We start from the raw sequence: 18,493 nt of genomic DNA on the forward strand, positions 1-18,493 counted from the left end.
TGGGCGCCCAGCGCAGGTGTCCCTTTCCAGGAGACCAAGAGGCGGGGACCCGGCTGGGATCTGTCATGCTGGGGTGGTGGTGGAGTCATCACAGGGGAGGTCAGGGTAACCCCTGAGGGGTCCCATTCAAGCTCCTCTTCCATCTCCACTAAGGGAGGAGGAGTGATGGTTTGACAGATGGGGGCCTCCTCAGGGACTGGGACCGGGGGCATGGGAGTAGGGTCCGGGGAATCCTTGGGGATGGGATCCGGGGGCAGACCAGGAACCCCGGGAGGTGGCACATCAGCCGCCGACACCGGAACCACGGGGGACTGAGCAGGAACCACGGGGGACGGCACATTAGCCGTCAGCACAGGAACCACGAGGGGCGCTGCAGGCGCCGCCAGCACAGGAACTATGGGCGGGGGGGCTGCAGGAACTGCCAGCACAGGAACCTCGGGTTGCCTGCAGGAACTGCCGGCACAGGAACCACGGGGGACGCTGTAGGGGATTGTACCTTGTCCACGGGCGTTGCCCCTTTAAGGGCCGTGAGGTCCTGCGGGATGGCATCCCAAATGGACCTGACCCCTTTAAGGGCCAGGTGCGTCCCAAAAATGGGGCGAGCTGCCAATGCTGGCAGCAGAGCGGAAGGCGGACGGGCTTCATGGTGTCTGTTTGGACGGGACAATGGCGGCATGTCCAAACACCGCAGCTGGGCAAGAGGCAGACACAGAGACGGCCCGCAGGAATAGCTCTCGCGTCTCTTCCCGTTTTCTGCTTTTCCGCTTTTTCTTCTTTGGGACAGAGTTCGGCGGAATCTGGGGCACTTCTAGGGAATTCACATGAGGTTAACAAGGGGGGCGTAGCCACAAGAGGTTTCGGATGAGCGGGATGTGACAACCGACACGCCTTCCAATGAGGAAGCAGAGTCTGGGGACTTGGGGGTGGACTCCCCTATCTCTGGTGCAGAGGTCGTTGAGGTGGTTAAAAAGCTCCTCGGTGGTCAGGCCCCGGGGGTGGTTGAGATCTGCCCAGAGTTCCTCAAGGCTCTGGATGCTGCAGGGCTGTCCTGGTTGACACGCATCTGCAGCATCGCGTGGACATCAGGGGCAGTGGCTCTGGATTGGCAGACCGAGGTGGTGGTCCCCTTCTTCAAGAAGGCGGACCGGAGGGTGTGTTCCAACTATAGGGGGATCACACTCCTCAGCTTCCCTGTTAAGGTCTATTCAGGGGTCCTGGAGAGGAGGGTCTGTCGGATTAAGGAGGAGCAGTGTGGTTTTTTGCCCTGGCCGTGGAACAGTGGACCAGCTCTATACTCTCAGCAGGGTCCTGGAGGGTGCGTGGGAGTTTGCCCAACCAGTCTACAGTATATGTGCTTTGTGGACTTGGAGATGGCTTTCAACCGTGTCCCTCAGGGAGTTCTGTGGGGAGTGCTCCGGAAGTATCGGGTAGCGGGCTTCCTTGTAAGGGCTGTTCAGTCCCTGTACAACCGGTGTCAGAGCTTGGTCTGCATTGTTGGCAGTAAGTCAGACTCGTTTCTGGTAAGGGTTGGACTCTGCCTGGAGGGCTGCACTTTGTCACCGATTCTGTTCATAACTTTTATGGACAGAATTTCTAGGCGCAGCCAGGGCGTTGAGGTTGTCCGGTTTGGTGACCTTAGGATTAGGTCTCTGCTTTTTGCAGATGATGTAGTTCTACTGGCTTTATCCAACTGTGACCTTGGGCTCTCACTGGAGCAGTTCGCAGCTGAGTGTGAAAAGGCTGGGATGAAAATCAGCACCTCCAAATCTCTCGATTTAGCAGTCGATATATGTTCCTACTCTCACCTACGGTCATGAGCTGTGGGTCTTGAGGTCTTGAATACAAGTGGGCGAAATGGGTTTCCTCTGCAGGATGGCTGGACTCTCCCTTAGAGATATGGTGAGAAGCTCATTCGGGAGGGACTCAGAGTAGAGCCGCTGAAGAGAGGAGCCAGATCACGTGGCTCCGGTATCTGGTCCGGATGCCTCCTGGACGCCTCCCTGGTGAGGTGTTCCGGGCATGTCCAACTGGGAGGAGGCCCCGGAGAAGACCCAGGTCACGCTGGAGAGATTATGTCTCTCGGCTGGCCTGGGAACACCTCAGGATTCCCCCGGAGGAGCTGGGCGAAGTGGCCGGGGAGAAGGAAGTCTGGGTTTCTCTGCTTAGACTACTGCCCCCGTGAACCGACCCAGAAAAGCGGTAGAGGATGATCTGTTGAAGGTGGGCCAGTACAAATGTTTCACAGGGTTTAACACAGTTTCCTGCCTGCTCTGTTTTCTGTCACACGTTTTTGAGTGAACCTTTCTATACCTCTCACACTGCCATGAGAACCTGACCCCATGACCCTGTGCACTCTTTCACCCTTGGGCCCCCACCAAGGAACTGGAATCAGGCCCCATCTCCTGAACCCTGATCGTACCCCCCCACCGCCCTTCCTGGTCAATACAGAGTGGCTGTGAGTTTTGTGCCCTTGGTGCCAGGAGATGTGGAGTGCAGGCTAGGGTTACAGCATTTCTGGACTCCTATCGTGGGTCAGCCTCAGCCCGTTCAGTCACGTGAGAATTTCTCCATTGTTGTATTTAAACCCCCACCAGAGATTATCACATCTGGGCCGACCTTGGTCAGGCTCTTCGGGTTATTTTCCCATATGCTGCTGGACCAGTTGTACCTCTTTCATGGAGGAAACGTCTTGGAACCTCAGGTAAAAAACTTTAACTTGGCTGATGCTCCCCCTCCTCCATCATCCATCACACACCTGGCTCAGTATAGATCATGAGGGAGAAGTCATTATCCATCCATCCATCATTAAGCAATTACAGTCCCAACAATTGGAGTGCAGAAGGGACAGTGTTGCAGAGACCAGCTCATAAGTTCACAAATAAATGTTCATACTTGAAAGACACTCATTTGTGGAAAAAATTAAATGGGGAAAAATGCAGGAGTACAGATGAATGTAGATCCTGGTGTTTAATCTCCTTTTGATTTTCTAAAGAAAATTAAGCAGCATTCCCCTCATGCTGAGTAACATCAGGACAGCAATGGAAATTTCGACATTTCATCAAAAGAGTGGATTAGTTTATGTTTCACTGTTCAGTGCTTCAACAGAACTCGCTGAAGACTGATTGGCTGGTTTGTTAAGGGCCTAGGCAAATGCCAATCACATTGTGAGCCTTTCAATATATAAGACTGTGGAGGTGGGTGGCTACATAGCGCGGTCACTACAGAGCCAGTTAAACAGCACTCTTTCCAGTGGAATTCATATGATACACAGTGCCTTTGAAGACTGTTTAATGAATGGCCTCTTGGCTCTCCATGCTGATGCTCTTCCTCGGGTGCTAATGGTATCGACATTGCTTATAATCGAAGCAGGATTGGGTGTCTTGTAGGCAGGGATGGGCAGTATTTTAGATAAATGTATTTAAAATACGTATTTGAAATACAAAATACTATTTTGTATTTTGTATTGTAAAGCCTTTGGGAAAAATCTAACGTAATTTGTATTTAAATACATTTAAGATGAGTATTTTGTATTTTCAAAATACATAAAATACTTTGTGCCAATCAACCTCTTTATCTGGGTGCTGATTTGGTTCAGACACACCCCTCCCCCAACCTTAACACTCATGCACGTGAGCTGCCTGCAGCAGAGTCAGCATTGGATCAGCGACTTTTCTCAGTTTTCTGCATTAAGGTAAGGGTGTCATCCTGATCAATTCCGTGTTGATTAAAGTTAAAATGGTGCATCATTCAGATTTGCCTTCAGTAAACATGAAAGAATAAAAAAGCACCGACATGTGTAGGAGGAAAATAGCGTTAGTTGCCTGTTAGCCAATCAGTTTTGATAGTTTTTTTTTTAATCTATCAACTAGCTAGTGAAATGTGTTTAAAACATTACTGCATGTTAGGGCTGGGTGATATGACAGAACTTTATATATCTTAGGCAGCGATGACATAAAGTGTGAATCGATTGAACTTTTCAAAATCGTTTACATAGGCCTAGGTCATTTAGAGCAAATAAATCCTTGCAGTGTTTAGTGGGGCAGCAGGAATTATTGGAACGTTGGGGTGGATGAAGAAGCATGAATGAATGAATAATATAGTGTGATGTACTTGGTTCAGTTGTACTTTGCTGTTTAAAGCGCGAAAGGAGATTCATATTTACACTTCGAATAGATGGATGTCTGAAACACACAGGTACACCATCTTGAGGAGTACACCATCAGTTTTATAATTGACTTTGTGTTATTGAGTTCTTGTTACTGAGTTGAAGTCATGATGGTGATAAAACGTAATAAAAGATGTTTGGGGAAAAAAAAAATAGTTTTGTTTTTCCTACAGGGCAGGGGAAGGGAAGATCATTTCTAATCAGTAGTACACATCTAAATGTTTTTGTTTTGCATTCAGAATATGTCCAGATATATTTCAGCCGCAGGGTTCCCCCTGGAGTTTGATTTCAATTCTTCACTTTTCTTTGTATTTTTGCTTCTATTAATCAAATTCTTCACTTTTTTTCAGCATCCGTTTTTTTAGTCACTCTCTCGCCGCTTCTCAATAAATTAATCATTAAACTCACTGAATATACATCTTCTGACAATCACACTGTGATTGGTCAACTAACGGCATGGGCGAGTCACGAGTCTACTTGATAAGGTTGGGAGAATCGTGAATACTGTGTAAAAATTTGTGTGCTGAAAACATGATGTATAGTACGCATTTCGGAAATAATGTTCTAATTACTATATCTATATCTATATATATATATATAAATATAAAAGGTAAGCTAATACTTTCCCGGTGTTTCATAGTACCTTTGAGAGGGACATTCTAAAACGCTTAATGTGGTTTAATGTACCAAAATAGCGACCAATAATCACCAAATTTCGCACACACACACACCTGGTCTTCATAAAGACTTTCACCTGACAAAAAATCAAAACCGAAATATAAGGAATATGGACTTTATTTTACGTTAAGCGTTTTCCCCTCCATTGACGCCCATTATAAGGAAAAGGCTTAATGTAACTTAAAGTACCAAGACAGCCACCAAAAATCACCAAATTTCTCACATATATATCTGGTCATAAACACTTTCACCTGACAAAAAATCTAAACCGAAATACAAGGAATATGGACTTTATTTTACATTAAGCCTTTTCCTTATAATGGGCGTCAATGGAGGGGAAAACGCTTAACGGAAGTCCATATTCCTTGTATTTCAGTTTTGATTTTTTGTTAGGTGAAAGTCTTTATGACCAGATGTGTGTGTGCGAAATTTGGTGATTATTGGTCGCTATTTTGGTACATTAAACCACATTAAGCGTTTTCACATTAAGTGTTTTAGAATGTCCCCACACCGATCGATAACATTTGCTACTTTTAGAACGGCCCATGCTCATTTGACATGGATGATCGACGATCGTGTGTCCGGGGCGCCGGGCCAGTTTTGATTAGGTGCTACGGGTGCTACGGTTGAAAATTGGGAAAAAATGAAATTCGACTTTTCAAAAATTCAAAATTCGTCATTTGAAAATTGAATTCGCCAGAGTGACGATTTGATGCCGTTTTTCTTCGTCACCATGGGTTCCGTTTTCGTCAATGACGAGAGTGACGAGCGGCAGCGGGAACCCTGCAGCCTAATAGGGATGCCTGCACTTGATGACCAATTTCACATGTATTTTGTGTACTTTAAAAATACAAAATACTGTATTTGTATTTAAATACATTTTTTTACACAGTATTTTGTATTTGTATTTAAATACATTTTTCCACTCAGTATTTTGTATTTTTATTTTAAATATATTTCTATGTATTTATGCCCATCTCTGCTTGTAGGCTACAGAAACAAGATTAGCTGGGAGTGTGGGCGTAGTACACACCCGTTTAGCTGACTTTCAAGGATAGGGGAGGTGGAGGGTGGGAATCAGGTGAGCAAATGAAAAGACAGATTGTTCCATCTAGAGGAATGTAGTGGGGGCCCAGCCACCTGGGAGTGGGTACACAGAAACTCCCAGAAGCTGATAGCGGCCTTAGATGGGTCAAGGCTGTTCTGGTGGAAGGGGATTAGCATGTACCAGGGCGTCTGGTCCACTAACAGAGTGGCGAGTGTGCTACGTGTCACATCTGGGATTTTCTGGGGGCCACTGCTGTTGGTGGGAGTCTCCATGTGGTGGATCCAGCCTTCGTGGGCTGGGGTTTAGGATCAAAGGGAGATAGCAGAGCCCTGGAGCACGGAGGCGTGAAACCAGCCCCAGTCTGCACTGCCGGAATACGTGATGTTTTATTGAAAGCCTTGTTTGAAGCACTTCCTCCTGTAAACAAGCGAGCTCTCAGTGAGCAATTCCATACCTCACAGTAAAAGTATACAGAAACTTCAGAACGTCAGCACAGTTATGTAGGTCCAGAATATGGAGAAGATTCTGGAAGGTGAAATGTAAGTGTTCACCACCATGGGCGTGTGTTTGTGTGTGTATAGGCATGTCCCGACACGCTTTAACTCCAAGAGACTCCATATAGGGCTGTATGTCTGTGCTGGTTTATAGTTCTAACATTTTTTTGTGGCGACTTGTAAATTCAGAGACCACTTCACACTGAAAAGTAGTATTTAGCAAAAAAAAAAAAAAAAGGAGGGTGGGACTCATGACTGTATCATATGTGAGAGTGGAGATGGAACAGCCCAGGCCAGCCGACAGAGCTTAGGTGAAAGGTCGGCAGGCACTGCCCCAGGAGCTGTTATCTCAGTTGTGTGGGGTCACACCAGCCCATCAGACAGCCGTCGTTTCACGAGACAAGCTCGTGAATAAACGGTGTTGAGCACCAGTCCTGGAATGATCCATCACTCCCACTAAACCTGACCCCACAAACACCAACAAACACTCCCTTCTGGTTCAAGCCAAGGCTACCTTCATAATATAACTCTTTCTGAGTGAGGGGTCCCTTTTACAGCCCATACACATCATGTAATTGAAAGTCAGCAGAAAACTGAAGGACTAGAAACAAGTAATTGCCTTTAAGAAGCAGCCGCAACAAAGTGGCCTGTTTAGAGTAGACATACTGTATGTAATATACAGTCATCCTGTGAGGTCTTCCAGTCTGTGGGGGGATTGTGGTTCTTCCAGCATAAGCCACACCGGTTATGCTGACGTTTAAAGTGTTTTTCCAAAGAACTCCTCGGTGATAAACTGTATGCCCCGCCTACATGTGGCACCATACCCTATTTGTTTATTCTCACACATCTGTACATGATGCTTGAGGACCATAGGCATGAGTCAGAAGGACCAGCCCATGAGATGTCTGTAGCTTTGTAGTGAACAGAAAGCCACTTCAGCACTGAGTGACACGAGTCACACGACACAGCAAAGGACTCTATGTATGTGTGCCTGTCTATGAGTGTGCTTGAAAATCATGGAACTCTTATCTGTGCTGTAGCGTCCCCTTTGGAGGATTGGAATCACTTCAGCTTAGTGACTAGTTAAAATATATTTAATCACAAGGCCCTAGCCCCCCAGCTCCCTTAGCACATGCATTATGTATTTCACAGCCAATCTGTAAATACTCCTCTTCAGACATGGTGTTCCGTCAGGTGGTTGTCATGTGACCTGGCATGCTGAAGTTTACTTGAAAGAAGAACGTCACACATTCCATGGGGGGGGGGTTCACATTCAAATGCTGTGTTCCATTTGTACTTGTAACTCAGAAATTCCAAATTTCAACTGGAGAAACTGAATGTCACACCAGATGCATGAGAGTTGGCAACCCTATGGTAGTGAAAAGTGTGCTGGCATAGAGGAGTTCATTTAGCAGACTTACTTGGGTCAAACACTTGTAATTGTAACAATGCTCCTTCTGTAAAGGGAACCCCCTTTATTATTTTTGGATATTCATATGTACCTTGGTAATTACTGACATCATTTTGATCGGTTTATTTATATTCCCTAGTGAGACTAGGTTGTCCCCTCATTCTCATATTGCAATGCATTGTGTGGCAGTAACACAGAGCAAAATAGTAAAATAGTTATTAAAAGATGAGCCATTACATCTTGACTGGTCACGTGACTGCGTGCTGTACTTACTTTATAAGTGCTTCTTGCTAACAACTACAGCGCCGCTCTGGGACCTATAAATGGCACTTCTGTCGCCCGTCTGGTGGAGTAGATTTAGTCAGTGTGGTTCACTTCACTGGATTTTACAAGGATTTTTTTTTTTTAAGGCTGCAACTGAATTAAGCGGCAGAAGCTGGCTTTTAAGAGATTATCGTTAATGTGTCGTTTAATTGATGCTGGGTGACTGTTGAGGGCCATGACTTTGGGGAGGAAACACACAGCTTGATTACTCTTGGCGTGAAGCATTATGAGGGACCAGCAAGCAGACACAGGGGCACAGAATGTGTTACTATCCAAAAACTTTACTGAAAATCCAAAAATCGTCAAAATACAAAAGAATATCCAACAAAGGAAAATCCTGGGCCTAATAAAATGAGGTCAACCAAACAGAATGAAACCAAAATTAAAGCATAACATAACCCAACCCACACTGAAGATAACAGACCTAACAAATAACACACTGGGGAAACACATACAGTATACTGTACTAGGTGATCAGTCCAGCAACACACACAAGGGGAGAACACTACCATAACATTTACACCTACATGCCAATAACTCCATAAACCCCATAACATACTTAGCCCATCAAATTATACAAACAATTCTATAAAGAAAAACTAAATCAAAAAATGTTAACAAGAATATAACAAACAACTATGCCAAAACCCAACTCCCCATCCCCCTAGAGTGGGCACCTGATGGTACCGCCGATGGGAATTTAAAGGGAACCATGAAAATCTAGGCTGTTTGCCCGTCGGACCGAAAAAATGTATGTGCCACTTCCAGTTGCTTTACTCCTCCAGGTAACTGCAACATTGTGTGGCTGTCTCAGGCCATCACAAGCATGCTCTTCACTATCCCATACTCCCAGGGGGCTGGTAGGACAAAGCATCATTTACGAACCCACTTTTCACAACTGACGTGTCATCAGTAAACAAATATCCAGACTGCAAGGTTTCCAATGACATCTTTGAGCTTAAACTGTCTAGCGGCGCTCTGTCCATTCACAGGTAAATTTACAGTATTATATGAAACATAAATTATGTTGTGGTTGCCATCCAGCATGGCCACACCCTTCCTGGACTCCCTCTCCAGAACGTGGCCTCATTAGCACAGTGGCAGATTATTTATGGAGAGCTGAAATCCTGAGAAGAAAATCCCAATTTCTGGAGTTTCTATGTGCCCTGTGAGGTGCTGCTTTGTGCTCAGGATTATCTCTGATTCATTGGAGCCTATAACTAGTTTCATGCATCCATGAGCTCTGAGTTCTGCAGACCAGGTTTCTTCTGAGAGCCTGTTAAACCGGGCTCGTGTCGGTGCCAATACATAGGGGGAGGTGGGGGCCTGCTATCTAAGAGCGGGCTGTCTTCTCCTGCCCAGGATCCAGCTGCTGGAGGAATGTTGTTAACGGGATCTAGACTGTGAACAGAACAATATGGCGACCTCATTCTGATCTCAGCTACTGGAATCACGTAACTATTTTTTCAGATGGCCACTCGAGTTATTAAGTATCTTCCTCTAAATGACTTTTGCAGGGAGGTGGGGGCTTTTTGGCCATCTCTTTGACCACGAGTCTGGTCACATAGACCCAGGCAGGAAGCTTCCTCACCAGGGCCACCTCTTACGCTGAAGATGAAGGCAGACGCTAGAAAAAGCTATAATTACGCGGACTTCTGGCATCACCTGTCATCTGTGGGTCGCTCTTCAGCCCCTTCCTTTCTCCCCAGTTATGGGGGGAGGTTCTCCACTGGCTTCAAGGAAGCCAAAGAGGCCTCTGGACTCAGCCAATGTGGAAATTCAGCGGGTATTTCCCGCCTGGCCATCCACCACAGCCATGTCAGAGGGATGGGACATTTGGAGCATCTAGCTATAATTTGCAAACCGAAGGGCGCCAGAGCTGCTTTCCATTCAACCCCCCCCCCCCCCCCCCCCCCCCTCCATGAAACAGCTCAACGGCCTCCCTGGGGGGTGTGGCACGGAGATGGGGATGGTAAGATGAGGGGGGCACCTTTTCATTTCCTTCTATGTGAAGCAAAACTTTGGGATGTGGATGGAAGCTGGAGAGTGTCAGCCAACTGGGAGCTCCTGTCCTGCCCCAATCATCCATTCCTCCCGTGTGCCACGCCCCCTTGTTAACCCGGTGTGGATTCCCCCGTGTTCACCAGCTGTTTCCTGTTGCCATCATTAGTCCTATGTATTTAGTCCACATTTCAGTTTCAATTTGTTTCCCCAGTCCGGTCAGTCTGCCTTACAGCTTGTTTGTGTTCCTTACTCCCATTAAACCCCGCATTTCCCCGATTTCTGGTGCCCTGCGCTTCTGTCTCCGCTCTGTGCACCGTGAGACGTGACAGCTCCCATAGCATAACCACTTAGGCAAGTGTTGCTACGCTGCAGGGAACCATTTCCTGTTCTCTGAAAAGTGTTGATTTGCCTGGCAGCAGGAGGTGCTGAGTGGCACCCAGCTGCCAGACCCGAGGAGCCCTGTGATCTGTCTCCCTTATCACTATAAACAGGCCTTTGGTGTTTTTTTTTTTAATTGTTAACATTGGAACATTAGAAGGGCTTTCTTGCCAGAAAAAAAAGCTGGTCTCGGTGGGCATACCATAGGTTGTAGCATTAATGTGCTGTTAATGCGCTGAAGCATAGAGCAGGAGGCTGGTCACTGTGGGCATACCATAGGTTGTAGCATCGGTGTGCTGTTAGCCCTCTGTAGCATAGAGCAGGAGGCTGGTCTCTGTGGGCATACTGTAGCTCATAGTGTCAGTGTGTCATTAGTTTGTGTATCCAGTTAGTGTGTTAGTGCACTGTTGCATAGAGTGGGAAGTGGGTCTCCGTTGGTGTACCGTACCCGTAGCATCAGTGTGCCATTAGCGCACTGTAACATAAAGGTACTGGCCATAGATTAGAAGTTACAGGCAGTTTGCCTGGTCGCCTTTCATCTGCCTCTCATCACACGGCTATGGGGTGAACTAATCAGCAGGCAGCTCCAAACAGTTCTCCAGACATCTGAGCAGGAGATAAACGTACGCTTGTGTGTAATTATGGTTCTGACCTTAAAACACACCTCTTTCAGGCTCCATCCAGCATTGCAGTTCTTTTGAGAGAAGCATGTCAGTCATAATCTAGATTTGGGACGGCGTGGACCCCCAGGTATCACTGCCAGCAGTGTGGAGGAGTACTGGGGGGGGGGGGGGGGGGGGGGGTCAGTGTCTCCCTGTGGAATTAACTGCAGTCATATACAAGCATTAACCCAGGGCAACATTCTGATGTTTCCCTGTAGATCTCCCTTCACTTGGAGGACAGACTTCTGTTAGATATGCCTAACTACCCTTATTAATACCTAGGGGACCATAGTGATATTATTTTAGGTCTCTGTGCAGCTCTGGTTGTGCATAAAGCAGGTTTTATTCAGTGCTGAGATGTCTACCTCTAAGGCACCCTCATTAGCTTGGCCTGTAGGAGTCTGGCATGCTTTTCTCCTCCTGACACGTTTTTTTGGAGCAGTGCTCTTTTTCTTCTTAATAATACATCTTTAAAAGGGGACAAGCATAGCTTTAATTAGCCCTGCAGCCCGATTCTGACAGTGACATGTGACTGGCAGAGGAGAAGGAGCGGATGTGGTTAGGACGGCGCGGAGAGTGCCAAGGCTGGCGGCCTCTGGGACGGTTCGGGTCAGACGGGTAACACCGATCTCCATGCTCCTCCCCTGCTCCCTCCAGGAAATGCTGCCAGAGATTCCCGTCAAAATGCAGTCGAGTTTTGCGTTACACACGTAATGGGAACAGGATCTGTTTATGACCGCGGGGAATCAGCTGGCATGGGCTCTGCCACTAAGGCGAGTAAGACTCTCCCCCACCCCCTTAGTTCTAGCTCATTCTGTCTATGGAAATGTCTTACAGGAACAGCAGCACTTTGTCAGGGGGACATTTCCACAGGGGGACGGAGGGGGGAGGAAGGTGGCAGCGATGTGAGGGCTCAGTATCAGCACATTCTTCTCATGGCCAGTGAGGTTTGGACAGAAACACCAAATGATTAAAACAGTGTACCTACTCTGTGTGTGGACGGGTCACGTTACCTCGCTCAAAAGGAGTTTCCAGGGCTGCTCCCTCTGCTCATGGGGTGATTGTTACAAAAAAAGGCTATACTCATAAGGAAGGTGATTAATTAAGCTAAGCACTTCCAGGGAATTTCAGGCATTTTACTGTACCTCCCTGCCGTGTCACTATTACACAGTATTCCCAGCTGAGGGTGTGTCCCAGCAGCACGGCATTTTCTGGTGTGATGTTCACGGCTTGGCCAATACACAAGTGTTTTTTTTTTCCAGAGAACAATTCTGAATTTTAATTTCTTAAGCAATTGGTGTGCTTTAAAGAGGTGTATTCCATTCTTAACAAATGAAATATTGTCATTTTGCTGAACTGCTATTTCAACATACAACATATTTACATAATGTGTAAAGACCTGCGTGTGTCTCCTTTCAATACACGTATGTGGTATTTCTTCTGTTTTGCATGTTTTGTTGAAAATTTTCTAAAGGTATACTGTGTTTTATGTGGCTGTAAACATTTTAAGAACCTAATTTTATCTCCTGGTTTAATAGTTTTCGGTTTGTGTTTTTAATTTAAAATGCGTAAATATCTTCATCATCCTATTTTCTGCTTATCTGTGGCCCTTAGGTACAGAATAGACAGATCATTTGTTCCCAGAGCTACTGTTATATACCAGGCAGAGGCCAAACTGAGTCTTTCTCCGCAATACTCACTTGCTTGAAGGCAGATTTTATCAGATGTGATGATCACTGTCTAATTAGCCCAAGTGACTCAAGCTTCACCCCTCGGCGGACATGTATGTGTGCGTGTGGGTGTGTGTGTGTGTGTGTGTGTGTTATGTACCAAACGTCCCCACAATGTGATAAAAATCTGTTATTTTTTCAGTCCCCACAGGGGGCAACTCAGTTTTATAAAAGTCTGTGGCTGCAATCAAAAAACAAAAAATGCTAAAAATCTTGCATTTTGCTTGGTTTCTTTTGGTTATGTTTAAGGCTGGGAAGGGGTCAAATTGGAGAAACTGATGAGAAATGGACCATGTCACAATGTAGAGGAGCACAGAGGTCCGTTCCTCCAGGACCCAGGCGGGATGGTCAGGACCCTTCCTGTCGTCAATTACTTTAATGAACCAGGAGCAGCCAGATTCCTGTGTCTCAGTGTCTTTGGGGGTTAATATGTGCTTGTATGAACTCGCAGGGCACATTAAGTTGTAAATACCGCGGGGTGTAAATTACCATATATAACCAGGACACCTCAGAGGACCAGAGATACAGCTCCCTGATAGTAAGTCTGTCTCCTTAACCAGGGGAGTAAATGACGGGCAGGAGAATGAAGGAGCTGGACATGCAAGTTGCGGGTTCATCCGCAAACAATTAGCAACAGTTGAACAATTTCTACTAAAATAACCTTTCATACAGTACCAGTCAAATGTCTAGACACACCTACTGAAAATCATTCATTTTTCAATGAGATAATGACTCTAAGCACAACTCGTGGTTATGTAGTAAGTATTATCTTGTGAACAAGGAAGGAAACGCAGTGGTGCTCAGGTGACCTGTCCAGACTGCATCTGGGAGCTGGATGAAATAATGGCAAGAGTCTGCAATGTTGCCATCGAAGCAAAAGGGGGCTTTCTGATGAGTCTAAAATTGTTGAGATGTTGAGAAGTGTGAGAAAAGACAAGCAGCAGTAAATAAGGAAATATACATATGAAATGATGACACAACCAGATCAGATTGTCAATACATCCCAGCTGTTTTTTAAAACAACTTAATTAAAGTGTCATTTATTTTATTACTGATTAAGAGGCACATAAATGCTGTTGCAAGTTTTTTATTTGTCACTCACACAATCATACACTGTAACCCTGTGCAGTGAAATGCCTTTACACCTGCTTCCTAGATTGTGCTTGATGAAATGTGCAACACAAAGCAAAAAGAGAAAGAGTTTAGCAAAATTAGAATAAAAATAAGAATAAAATAACAATAAAAGTAATTCAAATAAAATTATTGCATAATAGACAGAAATAGATACCAGTACAAAAATTGAAATAGATGTGCAATGACATTTATAGAGGTGAATTTTCTGTGAGGTGATTAATAACCACAGCAACCGTGTGTCTTTCCCTTGGTATTCAGAAACCCAATTTAGCTTATGAGTGCTGAGATTGCTGTCATAAGCAGCCCTAAGTTTTGTCCAGCGGCGCTGGGCCGGCCCATGAACGCCCTTGATTGTCCCCAGTGAGGGATGGCAAATCACTCCCACCATCATTCTGAGGCAGCAATGAGGTCATCTGGAGCACAGCACAATGTGCATCTGTTTGGAACTGGTTTGGGTGTTTTCTCATCCTCCCTGTGTCAGCCATGCGGTGCTCAATGGTCCGGTGAGCTTGACGATGTTCCAGTTTTACCTGTGTGACAGAGAGAATTTTTTTGCCTGTCCCCAAGGCAAAATCAAGCCAGCGACGAACTGGCCATCGAACGGCACCTAGACACAGCAATCTAACACTCAGATGTACATATGTAACTGCGATAGTCATGATTTCACTGGAAAATGTCCACAGCTGAGTATGCAGCAATCAGGAGTGATGCATCATGGGAGCCGTCTGGTTTTTCATAGTTCATAGTTCATAGTGCAAAAGGTGCAGGAGGGATGCAGCCAAAGCTGAGTGCATTGATCATATGAGGGCCAAGAACCCTTTCATTAGTCAGAAGAAGATGTCAAGATGAAGACCTGGCAGGTTGTTCTCTGTAACTATTTTACAAACTAGTTTTTCATATAGCTTAGGCTGTCTGCCATCAGGTGCTGGGGTGGGGGGTCACTGGGAGGGCTGCCTAGCATGGTGGCTGCTGTGTAATTAAAGGGCACCTCTGGCCCCCAGCACGGCAGCATCTCGCCCACACCCATGACTCTGTTCCCCACTGACCCCCTCCCACAGCTTGAAACCCACACATGCAGGAACTGCCACTGGAAGCCTTCTTGGTAGATTGAACACACCACCCTGGCAACCCCCCCTCCCATTCTCCACTCAGCACGGAGCGAATAATTGATAGGAAGTCAATCGCAAGCTGTGTGACAGTCCCATGTCTACGGCCCATGTTCAGTTATACAGATAATACAGACCTGATATCGGCACATGATACAACTTTTCAAGCTTCAAGTTTTATTGTCACATGTTCGGAAGAACATGTGGCAGGTGCATGAGGGATGATAGGGCAGATAGTAGTTTTGTTTGCTGTTGTGTTCCTTTCTCCTGCCTGCCGCCTTCCCTCCACATGATAGGATGCAGCGCCCCTGCAGGTACATGTCTAACAGTTGGCTGAAAGGTAGTCTCCTTTTCTTTTAAACCTTAATGTGCCTGCAGCTATGATATCATTGTTAGTAAGCTCAAAGTTACTTCCCCAAACAGAAAATCCGTGGGAACTTTCCAGGCAAGATCTTCTTTTTATCTTTTTTTTCCTTACTAAATCAGCAGTTTTTTTTCAAGTCCGCTGTGCTCTGAATCGAAAGGCAAGATGGAAAATTAATTAGCCTCAGTAAATCAGTGAGGTTTTTCCGGTAACACTTTACTTAAAGCCATTTTTTTTGTAATTTATAGACACATTCATAGCAAATAATAATGCATTCTTAAAGCATTATAAACATGGTTATAAATATTTATCATATATAGCCATGTGTATTATGCATTATGAATACATTATGTAGCTCTCATCTATGATGCATTATAGATACCTTTATAATGCATTATAATGGTCAGTATAAGTATTAAGGATGCTCTGTACTCGAATATAAAGGTATCTATAGTGCATTATTATTATCAAAAAAGAGGAGCGGGAACAGACAAGAGCTTGTGGGCGGACATTTCAAAAAAAGGGAGCTGAAGTTAGATGTATCTGACACAGGGATTATGACATTGTAGCTAAAGAATCATCTCCCCCGATTCGACATCTTGTGAATAAGGCCTCCCTGACATCCCCACTACTCTGTAACAGATGGTAATTAATCACCTCAGCTCCCCCCCATTCCCCCACCCCTTGCATCTTTTAGGAGTGCAGTTTGCAGTTTTTTGTTTTTTTTTTACATTTGAAAGCATCTGTTTAAGCTTCCTGACAGCATGAGGAGCAGGATCTGTAGATGGCCAAAATCTTGCTTATCATCTAGGAATGGGCTCCTGGATCAAATTACTTGTGTGACAGTCACTGTAAAGCATGCATTAGACATACTTTGGAGCATGAAATAAGCCAGGACGCAGATAAACGGCATATCCAGTCATGGCGACTCAATACTTGACCTGCCAGCGTGTCAGGAAATGGATACTAGTCAACGGATTCCCCAAACAGCTGCTAGCGGCCAGCTGCTAGCAGGTTTTATCCCAGCGATCGGACCCCCACCATAAAGAGGGGACTGGAAACTGCCAATGACAACCGACTGCAGCCGTCTGTAAGGGGTGCAGTAGCACTCCAATGCTGTAAGTCCTGCAGATCCAAAGTTCACTGTCCTACTCACAAGCCTAGTGCACAGGAGTTTGTGAGTCCTCCAGGGAAGGGAAAACAAAGTTGAAGGTCAGTGATTCACCCAAAAGACAAATGGAAGGTTCATTTCACTGCCTGCTTCAGATCAGCATTTACACACTCCATTGTCAACAAGGACACAGGAAAGGCAGAGATTACACTGAAATTGATATAAGTGTACCGTAGTAAGGCTGAAGAACCCATATATGGTCGCTGAATCAAATCCCTGGGCAGAGTGATGTCAGCGTTGGACCCTTAAGCGACGGTCTGACCCTGTTTTCTCAAAAAAATTTAGATAAAAGCATTTGCTAAATAAATAAAATGAAAATGTAAGATGAAAAGCCGCTTGTTGTACAAGAACTGGAGGAAGGAGAGAAGCCGGACTGGGATAAGCTAGTGTTATACTGTGAGGGTCTCAGTGTCACAATACATTATGAGGAGCAATTTCAGTCAAAGTGCTGGTAGCAACTCTGAAGCATCTACAGCAGGAATGAGACACCTGCATGAACAGCTAAGCTGTAAACCTGTGGTCCATGTGGCTTAGTATGAAAGCATCTGAGGGGAAGAGGCATAGATAGAAAAAGTTACATACATACATGAACTATCACTTCAGACAATCCTGAAAATGACCTGACACCGTCGTGGTGATGGCTACCTAACGAAAACATTATCAGTAATTGTTAAAGAACTACGGAACTAAAAGTAAACATGATATTTACTTAACAATGATCTCATTCACTGTATAGTTTACTTTACATAAAATTCTCAGCTGGAACGTGTTTGCGCTCATGAGGTTATATACAATAACTAGCCTAAATCATGGTGCTAACTTAATGTGCTAGCTGCACCATTCATCCACATATCAGAAGTAATTTTAACATATTGTTTTTGTCAAAGGTTCCCCAAAGATCCTGGATTAAAGAAAGCGTGGGCCATAGCTGGATTATGAGCCTAATGATACCACAGTTCTCTGTAGCTGTGATCAAGGCAGATGATTTTGACAGAAATGGGCAAATTGAGCATCTGAAGGAATGTGTGATCTCTTCTCTTTTTGCTTACTTTCCAGACCATCTGAACAAGGTTACATATCAAATGATGAGCATACAGATGACGTCATTTTAATGTAACTGGAATTACCACTAAACCTGAGACTGAAAGTGAATGTCCCTTTTAGATTGTTCTAATATGGATATTCTGGTTATCACCAAACCATTGTTTTGAGTAGGGTTATTTTTTATTCCTTTTATTTGTATATAATTATTGTCACATTGTTTCATTAAAATATTTTAACTTAACTGCCCTGCCCTTTCATATAAGGCAAATAGACTACCAAATGGGAAATTTCATTTGTCAAATAAAGTTTCATTGTTCCAGATATCATTTTGGTCAAATTATAAGTGAACATTACATATAGAGTAACTTGCATCTATTAATTGTTAGATGTAATAACAAAACTGAATTTGGCATTACTGTTTTTTCATTCTGAGCAGATGTATGTAATTTCTAGATTATATGTAGCATTGTAATGTCGTATTATATTATGGAATTGTACTATTATTGTATAGTATGTGTCTATGTCTAAAGTGAAGATTAATGATGATTACAATAAAATACTTGTGACATTGTTGTGGAATGGTGATTGTCCATCCAACAGAACTGGACTTATTGTCATGCCCCGCTCGTCCGATCCTCCCGTGTGCCACGCCTCCTCATCTACCCTGTGTGGATTCCCCATGTTCACCAGCTGTTCCCTGTTGCTGTCATCAGTTCAATGTATTTAGTCCGCGTTGCACTTTGTTTCCCCAGTCCGATCATTAACGTTATGTGTGCTTTG

The sequence above is a fragment of the Paramormyrops kingsleyae genome, chromosome 1 (assembly GCF_048594095.1).
Source record: "Paramormyrops kingsleyae isolate MSU_618 chromosome 1, PKINGS_0.4, whole genome shotgun sequence".
In the NCBI taxonomy this organism is placed as follows: Eukaryota; Metazoa; Chordata; class Actinopteri; order Osteoglossiformes; family Mormyridae; genus Paramormyrops; species Paramormyrops kingsleyae.